Source organism: Suncus etruscus, chromosome 8 (assembly GCF_024139225.1).
Source record: "Suncus etruscus isolate mSunEtr1 chromosome 8, mSunEtr1.pri.cur, whole genome shotgun sequence".
NCBI lineage: Eukaryota > Metazoa > Chordata > Mammalia > Eulipotyphla > Soricidae > Suncus > Suncus etruscus.
The window spans coordinates 49,567,362-49,579,663 of NC_064855.1; positions in this window are offsets into that span (position 1 = coordinate 49,567,362).

A 12,302-nucleotide genomic window follows, 5' to 3' on the forward strand; every position below is an offset into this window, starting at 1 on the left:
TAGACTCCTTTCAGGTTCATTTACTCTCCCCTTGGTGCTTTTGTGGTGTATGGAAGACTTCTGCTTCGTCCTGGGTGATAACATCAGACCTCTGTATCTAGAGGTCTCGGTATCTGCATGAGTCAAGAAGTTGAACTTATGATTATGTCTTTCTTTGTGGATCTAGAAGTTCTGTTTCCTCAGTGTCATTTTAATCCATCTTCTGTGGTTGGCGGTCCTGGTCTTTGCGCTGATCCTAGGAAGGGGCCTCTTCCGTTATGTTTCCAGAGGTCCCCTTCCGTTGCAATAGTCTCAGACAGACCTCTGGAACTAGGGATCATAGTTGTTATGCAGGTCATAGCTCACACCCTAGACTAGGGCTTTTTATTGGTCCCAAGATACATACAGTCTGGCCATGGTTCTGTCAGCCAGTCATCTGTAAATCACGATTTTGGCATTTGGATGTCACCAAGGGGTGACAAGTCTTCTGATTTTGTCTTATCGTTCGCTGGTGAGGTAGGATAACTTGCTCTTAGGTCAAGTTGTTCCCATTTTCCTCATTGTCAGGATATAATATTAGGGCTGGCACTTGTTGGTGTCCGAGCACTATTAAGGAATTCCCAGTTGGGATTTGATTCCTGTGGCTGTTGTGAAGAAGTGTGTCATTTCTATGTCTGTGGTTCAGGGTTCAAGGCTGGACGGTTGGTGTCTAATCACCTGAGGTCTAAGTTGGGTCTACGTGACATATTTTCAAGGTGGGAGATACCCCTGTATTATAAACAAGTATTAGTTCTTATCCCTAATAAATAAAAGCTCATTTTTATACATAAGATTTCCCCCTCCTTTTTAGTGTGCCTTTGCAGGGAGGAATGGTGCTACATTATATTGCCGGTGCATTTGAGGGTGGAGAGAGAAGAAAACAAAAACATGTCACACACCCAAAAAAGATAAAGATAGAAATAAAAAAATAAGTGCTTGCGTATATATATATGACAAGAAAAAAGATTTTTTAAGAAATGAAATAAAAAATTAATTAAAGGAACAAGGTGATGCAAGAAAGTATCTTGCATTTGGGGAAAAGCAGGTAAAAGGGTAGTGTAATACAGGTCTTATACTTATGATGGTAGTATAGGTTTCCCCCATTGTATTTTGAGATTTTTTTGTGGTGTGTGGGTTCCCCGGGTGCCTTTTCATCTCCCAACCTGACCTTCCTGAGGTTGGCAAAAGATTTGCAGCAGGAAGGACTTGGGAAGAGTTCATGCATTGGGGGATACTTGTAGAGCTAAGTCCGGTTTCAAGTAACAGTCCACGTTAGGAAGGGTTGGTAAGGAGGACCATGCAGCATGAGTCAGCAGGGGAGTTGGTTGCCTTTTCTTGTAGGGGGCGAGGTGTGGGTTTGATTGGGTGTCCCTTCACTTGGGTGCTGAGTACTGGTTCGCTGGGGTAGGAGGTCATTCTTGATGCCTAATGGAATAGGAACTGAAGGTGAAGAGTTTTAATGTGGGGAATCTGGATGGGATTGTGGGGTGAAGGGATAGTCAAATTTTCAAAGAGGTGAAAGGTGAAAGTATATGGAAGGGGCAGGAAAGAAAAGGGAAAATAAATTAAAAAGAAAAGGAGAGAAAAAGAAAAAAAGAGAAAAGAAAAAAAACAATAGTGAGAAGAGTAGAGAAAAGAGTGAGGAAATGCTAGTTGTTTGAGTGTGTTTGATGAGTAGGGCCTGTAGTATAAGTCTATAGGTCACAGTTGCTGCTTCGGTGGTCAGGGTGGTCACGTGCTTCAAGTCCTAAATGAAGGTATTACCTAGGGATCAAGGGTATGTTAAAGAGTTTTATCGGGACATTCTCATAGTGCAAGCTGGTTATGGTATCTCCTGTGACTGAGCCCCGGGCTGCCATCTTAGTTTGTCTACCCTTTGTATCCAAGAACGCCTGTGAACAGAAAAGCTGAGAGGTTATTTTAAGTATAGAAAGATTAGGGCATTAAAACATATTTTTATGGAATGCTTCCGTTGGAGTCAGTGGTTTCCCATGGTATCCTTTACCTGTAATCCTGATGTATAAGATCCCTAAAGGCTTATTATGGGCCTTTTATTTTTTTTAATTTATTTTTTATTTTGACCAAAGTGGATTACATATCTTTCACATTAATATTTTAGGTACATATTAACATTGAATCAGGTGAATTCCCATCACTAAAGTTGTCCTCCCTCCACTCCCGTTTCCAGCTTGCATCCCATATTCCCCAATCTTACCCCCTGGGCTGCTAGTATAAGTGGTTCTCTCTGTGTCTAGCTTACTACCTAGTGATCATACAACTGTTTGGTCTTGGTACCCTCCATTATTTCCCCTCAATTTAAGAGGCTGAACTAGATGGTTCAAGTTATGTGGCTCTGTTTGAAGAAAAGAAAAGAAATAAAATGGGGTAAAAATCAAATAAACCAAAAATGGGCAGAGTCCTTTTAAAGGTTCTCCACACCACAACAATACAAAAAGAAATATCAAACAAAAATTCAATGAGCACTAAAGCAATAAAAACAAGCACCACATAATAACAACAATATCAAAAACGAAAAAAATAGATAAATAAATAAAAAGATTATTTTGTGCTTTTATTTTTTCTGCATAGGCACAGTAATTATTGGGGAAATTAGAGAGGGAATTCCCTTGGCCTAATAGATACAGGGTTTATCCGCCCTTGAAGTATAATGTCATGGGAATAACTACAGACTCCTTGCATGTTCATTTACTCTCCCCTCGGTGCCTTTGTGGTGTATGAAAGACTTATGCTCCATCATGGGTGATAAAATCAGACCTCTGTATTTTTTAAGTCAATTTTTTTGTTTTCTCTAAAAGCCTGATCTTATCAATCTTGAGCCTTTATTTATCTGTGATGCTACTGACAGCCATGTCTAGTAGATGGCCACCTTTCTGTGTTAAATATTATAGATTCATTTTGAATGGAAAGCACTAGTCTTGTAGCAACAATATACTCTAGATATCTATGGAACTCAATACCAAGTGAAATCCAAGGCATTCTCAAATGATTCTGTGTGGAGATTACAGTTGATGTCTCCAATATTATTTTATTTTATTTTATTTTGTCTTGTCTTTCTCTTTCTTTTTGCATTCGAGCATGAGTTGATTTCAGAACCGAGACTATTGTGTGGTGCCTATCTTTATTGCTGTAGTGCTCACCGGTTATTTAATTCGATAATTTTTTCTGTATTGTTGTGGTATTTCAATTACCTTTTTCACATCCTCTCTCAGAGATTGGAAGCCTCTAGAGAGACTCAGCCCATTTTCAGTGTATTTGACTTTTGACTTCTTTTTTTATTCCCTCTTATTTTGTACCCCATTCTATTGCTTTTCTTGCCTTCAAACAAAACCACATACCTCGATTTTTCTAGCTCTGCCTCTTAAATAGAAAAGGAAATGAGGGTTCCAGGACCAAACAGATATGAGATCACTAGTAGTAAGCCAGACAAAGAGGGGTCCACCTACTCTAGCAGCCCGGGTGGTGATGGTGGGTTATATGGGTTGTAGAAAGGGAACTGGAATGGGGGGAGGACATAGTTGGTGATGGGTATTACCGATTCAATGTTAATATGTACATAAAACACTACTGTGAAAGATATGTAAGCCATTATGGAAAAAAATATGTTTTTAATCAGAAAATTTCTTTGACTTACATGTATTATTATTATATCAATTATATTATATGTTATGTTATGTCACTATATTATGTTATTTTAGCTTACCTCATTATGTTAATTAATTTTGTCTCTTGAATAAATTCTTACAATAAAAATTAAAAAAATTGTAATTGAAAAAAAAGAATGTTTATGCAAACTAGTAAACGTATACCACAGAATTGTTTTTCAGCGATAAGAAAATCAACTTGATTTTAAATGCTTCTGTTTTGATGTTTCTCAAATATATTGTGCTGAGTATAAAATAGTAATCTCAAAAAGTGATAGATATATGGTTCTTTGAAATGATTCAATCATAGATATGGAGAACAGATAAGATATTATCTATGGTAATTGATAAGACAGAAAAAAGTAGCACAAAGCACTGTTATGACAATAAGATCTTTATATATTATGATTCTGATGTTTATTATTTGAAAAATTTCATAGTACCAAAAATACATGGAAAATATTTTTAATTTTAATATATTATGGGCCTTTGTAGTAGAAGGCTGATTACTTACCTGGTCTTTCTATGCTGCTGTTTCTGCTGTTGCTAGGTTTTTTGTGGTATAGTGTGTAGTCAAGAGTTTGTGTTGTTCCTCTTTCATGTGTTTTGGGCACTGCTTTCCGGTATATGTTGACTGTTATAGTGTTTGGTGTTTCTACCCTGTTAAACCCTGTTATTTGATTTTGAGTATTAGTTGTATATAAGGTGTATGTTCTAGGTGCTTCAGAATAGGGCTATCATTCTGTGTTTATCTTTCATCTTCTGGCTTACTTCATTTAACATAATATGTTCTAGGTCCATCCACATTGCTGCAAAGTCTGTGATTATATAATTTCTGACTGCCATGTAGTATTCCAATGTGTATAGATACCACATCTTAATGATCCATTCATCTGTTGTTGGACATTGAGGTTGATTCCAAGACTTGGCTATTATACTGAGTGCTGTGATAAATAGTGGGGTGCACACATACTTTGGAATGAATGTCCTTCCAACTTGGGGGTAGATACCTAGGAGAGCAATTGCTGGGTCAAATGGCAGCTCAATTCTGAGATCTTTGAGCACTCTCCAGACTGTTCTCCATAGGTGTTGGACTAGGGGGCATTCCCACCAGCAGTGGATGAGAGTGCCTTTCATATCACATCCCCGCCAGCATAGATTGTTCCTATTATTTTTGATGTGAGCCATCCTCACTTGTGTAAGGTGGTACCTCATTGTTGTCTTTATTTGGATTTCCCTAATGATGAGTGAAGGTGAGCATGTTTTCATGGGTTTGTTGGCCATCTTTCGGTCTTCCTCAGAGAAGTGTGTATTCATTTTATCTTCCCATTTTTTATGGCTTTATTTGGTTTTGGGAGGCTCAGCTTTCTGAGTGTTTTGTATATTCTGGATATCAGCCCTTTATCTGACATGATGGGTTAAAAGATTTTTTCCCAGTCAGTTAACTGTCTTCTTGTGTTTAGTAGGGTTTCTTTTGCCATGCAGAAGCTTTTTAGTTTGATGTAGTCCCATTTGTTTATGTTTGATGCTAAAGTTCTTGCCATTGGTGCTCCATTCTTGAAGACCTTTTTGATATGTAGTGTTACACCCCACTCAGGAAGGGCACACATCAGAAGTGTTTTTTAACCTTTTTAGGTGTAGTGCAGTCTTGAAAAAGAATTATTTGCCAAAAAGGCCCGCTTAGAGTAGTCAAATCAGTTGACCCTTTGCGTGGATTGTTTGGCTATAATTCTAAACGTGGCTGTAACTATCTCTCTCTTTATTTTGACCATTATTAGAAAACAGGCCTCAGTATTTCTAACAAAAAAAATACAGTTGCAAAAGCCCACCAAAAGTCTCCTGCTGAGAGCTCCTTTGTGATCTCTCTCTCCCCTCATTTTCCTAAAGGTATATGGTTTTCTTTACCTGTCTCTTCACATGCTAATTCTAGCTTTGATCTCATTGGTCTATCCCCTTTTCCTTTCTCCCTGGCTACGCCCCAAATATCCATTTATTTAAGGCCCAATAAAGCCTCTGGCCTCTCTCTCTCTGGCCTCACCTCTTGTTTTCACCATGTAATTCTGTGTGGTCTCATTTATTTCATATTTCATAATTCATATTTCATATTCGCCACTTCATGCTTCTGCTTGATTCCCAGTGGGAAAAAGAACCCACTAAGGTTTGCTTAGGGACTTTTTATCTCATTAGGATAAAAGATCCACAGCAATGTAGGTCTTCGAGTGTTCTACCTATTTTATTCTCTATAAACTTTATAGATTCTGGTCTAATTTTAAGAGGTCTTTGATCCATTTTGAGTTGATTTTTTGTATAAGGAGTGAGGTATGGGTCAATTTTGAATTTCTTGAATGTGGTTTTCCAGTTATACCAACACAATTTGTTGAAAAGACTTTCCTTGTCCCATTTCAAGTTCTTGACTCTTTTGTCAAATATCAGTTGACTGTATATTTGGGGGCTTATGTCTGAAAATTCTGTTCTAACCCACTTGTCTGAGGCTCTGTCTTTATACTACTACCATGCTGTTTTGATCACTATGGCTTTATAGTATAGCTTCAGGTTAGGTAAGGAGATGTCACTCAGCTTCATGTTTTTTAGTATGCATTTGGCTATCCTGGGTCTTTTGTGGTTTCTGATAAAAATTTATAATTGATTGTTCTAAGTCTTTAAAGAATAATGTCTGAATTTGGATGGGGATTGCGTTAAATCTATATAGGAGTTTGGGTAGGATGATCATTTTGACTGTGTTGATTCTACCTACCCATGAGCATGGGATGTTCATCCATTTCCTAGATTTAGATCACAAATTCCTGATACCTGTCCTCTTCATTAGCACCTTGTACCATTTCTCTTAATTCTTCACATTCTTAAAATCTACTTCCCCCAGTTTTCTTTATTGAGATCCAAAAAACCTTTTAGATGACTTTCAAGTCCTTTCCCACCAGACCACCACTTTCCTATTTCGTAGAGAAAGTTCACTCTAAAGTCTAGGGAAATGTTAATTTGCTATACATATCCCAAATTGACTAGCCATGGCCATATTAATAGTATTAGTATAGTAATAGTAATAGTATTGCTTTTCTTTTCAGAGGTCCCTACTATGTATCTGTAGAGATTCAGCATATCACTTCTACAAGACACTATTTTAGTATCTGAATGACATATGAGCAAGACCTTCCTCCTTTTTGACCTGCTAAACAGAGTCATATTCCTGGACATCTTAGGAAAAAATTAAATAAAATGTCTTTTGTAAATAGTAAATTTTTGTCTTGCTATTCACATCATTGATAAACTCTGATATAATGAGGTACCTCCTGAAACAGACGTTTTTTGTGCATATTCTGTGCTGAGAATTTCTGACTCCCACCATCCTAACGTTTTTCATTTTCACACTACAGCTATAACATGGTAGATATAAGAAAAGAATTTATTTCTTTTTTAACATTTTGCTTATCTATGTCTTATTACTACGATAGTGCTGAAATCTTAAAGTGGTAAAATTGAGTTCCTCTGGAGCAAAATTTCTGTCATTGTGAATACCTTTGAGATAGAAATATCATATTTAAAAAATGGGGTTCAATTTTATTGTAAATAATATGCAAGTGCCTGCTATTATATATTGTTAAAATTTAATTGTGAAATTGATCAGTGTTGATCAGTATAGAGCAATGTTAAATAAATCAGACTGATTTTATGAGCTTGGGACAGCACTTGGTACTTTTTAACACAATAATCCTTGGCTAATATAAACATTGGTAATTTATGGTACGACATGTACTTTTAATGGTCAATCAGAATATATCACCCTCTTTTAAGAAAATGCTAGATGACATTAAACTCTCCAAATTAATTTATCAAGGTCTATTAATAGGTAGGTATTATGCTAAAATATAACTAAAATTTTCTTTTTTGGGGGGTTGGGCCATACTCAAAGGCACTTATGGGTTATTTCTGGCCCTGTGTTCAGAAATCTCTCCTGGCAAGCTTGGCAGACCATAAGGGATACCAGGAATTGAACCTGAGTCTGTCCTGGTTGACCACATACAAAGCAAATACCCTACCTTTGTGTTACCTCTTTATTATTTTTATTTTGAGGGGGGATAACTACAATTTTCTGAAGTGTTTAAAGAGTTTGATTTCACTTTTTTCTACAATTGTTTAGAAAAATTTTTTGTTCTTACTCTGGTATATAAAGCCTAAGAGATATGATTCCATATTATTGATGATTGAGGACATATTAACATTGTATATCATAACAATGACTCCAATTGCTTGTAGTATAATACCCATGCATTATATTATGCTATTAATTAACACATGCTTGGGTTAAGAAATAAACAGGACTATTTGTTTTAGCAAGCTTATTTTAACCAAATTTCAATCGATTGTGATTCTATGCATTACATTTAATTAATTGAAAATTTAGATATTTAGAATAGCAACTAAGATTTTATTGCCACTAATTTTTGCCTCTTTAAATGTTTATGTAAATAAATTTTTAGTATTCGAAATGTCAAGGTTAAAAATCAGGTTAAACTATTGTCTGGATTGCAGATAAAAATAATCCATGGTAAAATGTATGTTACAGTAGTGGAAAAATACATGATCATGATAGCATATGTGCATTATATTTGAAGTCAAAAGGTAAGTCATCTATCACAGAAGTCTAGATAGTTATTAGGCAATATGCCAAATAAAATTCCTGATCACAATGTTATTAAAAATCAGTTTATGTCAATAAAATTAGATTACTCTTATGTACATTTCCAATTTAATTTAGTAAATAGAATTGTCACAGTTTATCAAATGGTCCAGTATGGGGAACTTTATGACTGGTTGGTTTCCTGGGGGTGACAGCTATAACCTGCAGTTTGCTGTATTTGCCATGTTTGTGTTCCTGCTAAACCTAGATTGGGTGGGTTGGCAGCAAGAGTGTCCCACAAGAAACCAGATGAAGACACGGGGGAAAGTACACTAGAGAAAGTACATTTCAGCCAGGGGGATTGAGCAGCCTCTTTGATTAGACTGAGCCAGCCAATCTTCTAGATTTCTACTGATTTCCCTGCCAGTTTTATTATCCAGAGTTTAACATAAATCAACTGAGGGGTAAGGTTGACATAATTAAGGGTACTTGTGCAAATTAACTAAAAAAGGTGAAAGTAAAATGTAATTTACAGGTGTCAATAATTTTATAGATGAAAATAATTCTCCCTCTTTCATTTGTTAGAAACTCATGAATGGAAGAAATATAGGGTAATGATAAACTGATGAGATTATCTGTCAGTGAAGAGCAGTCAGGGAGATGCTGATCTCCTGAAGCTGCTGATTAGAATCACTGGTCAAAGATCCACTCAAAGAAGTTGATTCATCTGGTCAATTCAGTTGAAAACAGTGATTCTCTATCTCTCATAGTTAAAATCTGAAAAAATATAGGAGGAATATAGGAATGATCGGAGGGGAAAAAAGGAAGGTGTTAAAGGGTTAGAGAAATGGTTTTGCTTACAACAGGGACAGACATACACACATTCACACATATATGATTGATCAGTGCCCTCGATAGACTTGCAGCTGATTGAGGGGTCTAGGACTTCTCACAAAGCACCTTTGGCAGAAACGAGGAAGGCTGTTCTGAGTCTTCAGCTCTCTCCCCTTAACTTCCTTATTCTGTCCTGCTGAGGGGGCTTAAGCTGGTTAAGGCTGAACCTACTCTGATTGCCTTTCACTGATACCCCTGACTCAGTTATATTAGCAGCTTCTGCCCCTTTCTCTTCTTTCATGATATCAAACTCCACAATCTCCCACTTCAAGAACTATGCAAAAGCTTCCTGGTGTTATTTTTATTAATAGCTGACTGCTGAACAAAGAAATCCTCTTTAGTGTCACTTCTGTTAATGAATCCATAGCCATTCGAACATTGAATGTTCTAATGTTGCCCTTTATTTATCAGTACCCCAAACTTGGAATGCTAGGACTGGTTTATCCATCTTTTCATCACTCATCCCACGGGGTCCTGTACTGGACAAATCTTTGGAGTGAGAACTCTTTACTATTGTATCCTGCACACACTTGTCAGACATCATTAACACAATTTTTGTTTACTCCTCCTGATCCAGTACTGGCGTTAGAAAAGATTTTTGAGTAAGGACTCTTCACTACTGTAGAAGCACTCTTCCCTTGATAGAGCATGTGCATGGGATACTTTTTATGGATATTCTTCATTCAGTTCATCTTAAAAAATGTTCGTCAATACCCTGAGCAGTGAGAGGCAACTAAGAAGGGGAATTATATAAGCTAATACTCCAGTAAAGGGTGTAAAACATTCAGCAAAAGGCGGCTGGCATAGCAGTACTGATTTCATTATTTAGTACTCTCATGACATTTGTGACCACACTCACTGTTCTGAAGTTTTTATGTCCTTATTCAGGTGCCACTCTGTGGGAAACTTGACTCAGTGGCTTTCTTAGGATGCAACAGCCACCAGCAGTCTGCTTCTAGCAGATCATGATATTTGCTATGTTAGTGTTCATGCTGACCTTTGGTGGACGGGTTGGCAGCAAGGGGTGTCACATGAGAAATTAATAGACCAAGTCTATTTATCTATTTATCTCTAAGCAAAAGGGCCTGGAGAGTTGAGCAGCCTCTATGATCTAGCAGTCTTCTTCCTAGACTGCTGATCTCTAGTTTTCTATTGCCCTTTATTGCTCTTCTTGCTCTTCTCTGTTGCTGTTTTCTCTTGCTATTCTTCTCTTTCTGTTTTACATGATGTACTGTTCTGTTCTGACCCATCTGGGGTGGTAGGGAAGAAACTAATGTGCAGTTGAAAAGGTAATGACAGTTCCCAGGGAAAAATTATTCCCTTTGGCCAATTGGAACTTTGTCGTATATTTCCCAAGCTTACACATACGAATCGAGCCTGCTTTATATGGAAATTGGTCTAAAAGCCTCATTAAAATAAATTGGCAAGTGTGAAGTGAAGAAATTTTAAACCACTTACCATAATTTCTAATTCTTAGGAATCATTGTCATTTTAGACTTGGCTGTAAAAGGATGATAGGTCAGATTGTGCATATATCATTCTCAAATCAGTGAGATTTTTCTATATCCATATAACAAATATAACAAAAAGTTTTTCCACAAACTTTTATGAATAAAAACATTAGAACATTTTTGCAGATATACTAAATTTGAAAATAAGTTGCTAAGCATTTTTACACTGAGCACTGCAATATGAATCTAAAATACCAAGCACTGCAATATGAATCTAATCTAATTCATCAATATGAATCTAATCCATGAAAACTCATTTACCAAAATTATTAGAACATTCCTGAAGATATATATATATATATATATATATATATATATATATATATATATATATATATATATAATTTGATCAATCAACTACTGGGGTGATGAGATCACTTGACTACTTCCTACCTGCAAGGAATATAATAATGTTTTCAGAGTCTCTACTTCTTGTTATTTGTCCAAAGGAAGATAGGGAAATTAACATGTCGACTTTTTATGAGATAAAATGACACCAAATGATAGGGACTAACATCTGTCAAATATAAACATGGCCTCTCTGTGCAGCTTGATAGTGATACTGTCAACATGTAGTTAGTATATGCAATTGACACACTACTATTTAAGTAATTTACTTAAAGCCAAAGAATACATATGAGTTCTCAAGACTAAATTAAGATATCAACTCTTGAACTCTTGTACACTCACTTCTGGTTTATTCCTATTGTTGATTCATTTAGAATATGTTATGTAATTTTGCCTTATCTAGCTAATCAACAATATTCAGTCCTACTTTGGCTTGATTTATTATTTTGAATTTTATAAGCTAGTTTTGGCATTCTGTCAGAATTGTTTTATATAAATTACAACATCTCCATCAATCATATGCAGAAAATTATTTATAGGGTAAATTATAGGATATAATCATTATAGGATACATTTGATGGTATCTTATTTTTACATTGTTATATATTATTATATATATTTTTTTGGTTTTCAGGCCACACCAGTTTGATGCTCAGGGGTTACTCCTGGCTAAGCACTCAGAAATTGCCCCTGGCTTGGGGGAACCATATGGGACGCCGGAAAATTGAACCGCTGCCCTTCCTTGGCTAGTGCTTGCAAAGCAGACACCTTACCTCTAGCGCCACATCTCTGGCCCCATATATTATTATATTAACTTTGATATATTCAAGAAGAACTTTCACTCCAAAGAATTATTTTATTTATTCCTAAATTTTAGAAAATGAGCTGCAAATTAGAAATCAAAGCTTTTGTTACTTTCATAAGAAAAAGTAAAATTAGAAAACTTGTTATCAATTTTTATAATTTTTCTTCACTGGTATGTATGTATTATCTTTCATGTTTATTTATTTCATGTTTATTATTAAAAATATCTACTACATTATCTACTTTTAAAAATAAGTATAAAGTCCTATTGTTTTTCTATGTATTAGTTGTTTATATTTTTATATCATATACTTATAATTGTTTTTGTTTATATGTAAAATACAATGAACAGGGTTTAATGTTTCCAAGCATAGTGATCACTCAGTGAATTGAATAGTGAATAATGAAATTATATTCCCAAACCTAAGT